The 1,131-nt window shown below is 36.7% G+C and overlaps 1 protein-coding gene across 1 annotated transcript in view; it reads left to right on the top strand.

Moving 5' to 3' along the window:
• Positions 1-6: 6 nt before the first annotated feature.
• LOC118339690 (receptor-type tyrosine-protein phosphatase mu-like) overlaps positions 7-1,131 on the top strand; it is a gene marked incomplete at its 3' end in the record, with an annotated part of 5,042 nt that continues 3,917 nt past the window's right edge. Inside the window, 1 exon segment of the mRNA XM_035677426.1 lies at positions 7-73.

Here is a 1,131-nt window from a genome sequence, read left to right as displayed (position 1 = left end):
CTGTCTGTCTGTCTGTCCGTCTGCTGCCGATGTGTCCTGAGGGCAGATCCCTTCGTGCCGACAGCCATTCTGGGTGAGACACTTTTTCCTTTCCTTCCTCTGTAGGACAGATTAACCTGCACAGGTAGACAGATAGGAAGCAGACAGACAGAGCCAGAGAAGAGAGAGAGACAGGATAGAGGTGAGGAAGAGAAAGAGAGAGTGATATTCTGGCTTCCATCCATCCCTGCTTGCTTCTCGTTCAGCTGCTTTTGGTTCTTTTCTCCAAATCCTCCATCTTTAATTAGTTTCAGTTAAATTTTCAATTTATTTTACAGTTTTGTAGTTCATTTTTTTTGGCGGGGGGGGGGGGGCTTTTATTTATTTTACATTTTTAGAATTTATTTGAAATGATTTGATAATTTCTTTATTAGATTATTTTCAATTTCTTTTCTTAATTTGCTTTTATTCTTTTGTGTTTAAACGTTAATTTTTGTTGTTTTTTATTTTATTTGTATTATTATTTCCATGTTTTTTCTTTGGTTTGTTTTTTAAACGACGGTGGGCTTCACTCCATCCCCGCATCCACAACATTCCTGCGTGTCGTGTTGACGTCACGTCTGTCTGTGACCTCCAACCTCTGCATGGACACAACACGGACACGTGGACGGGGGGGAGGAAATAAAAGCAGGAGTCAGACTCAGGTCCTTTCACTCTCTGGACGTCTCATTGGGATTGTTGGATGTCGCAGAAGAATAAAATAAGTCCACCTTAAATACACAATGAAGGAAGCTGTGCTAAGCTCTATCTGTATTCATTTTATAATAATGTCTGCAAATATTCACCAGCAGTACAGCAGTTAATAAACATTTACACTGTGAACAGTATCGAGTTAAATTAGAGAATATTGGCTTATATGTCGTCATCTGTCTGAAATAATATAAAATTTAATGTAGAACATAATGAATTAGTTCAACTCAAACTTTCTGAGGAAACCTTAAACATTAGAGTTCATTAACTCAGACAATTAAAGCATGTAAATATTTAATTTGAATACAATTAACTCAAGTATTTATTGTTGAGTTAACTTGGGTCAATTGAGTCAATTGTATTAATTCCATTCAGTTCATTGAACTTAAAACTAGTAAGTAC

This window comes from Morone saxatilis, unplaced genomic scaffold (genome assembly GCF_004916995.1).
Source record: "Morone saxatilis isolate NCDOM2014 unplaced genomic scaffold, NCSU_SB_2.0 Contig0, whole genome shotgun sequence".
Taxonomy (NCBI): Eukaryota; Metazoa; Chordata; class Actinopteri; family Moronidae; genus Morone; species Morone saxatilis.
This window is presented reverse-complemented; position numbering and strand designations above follow the sequence as displayed.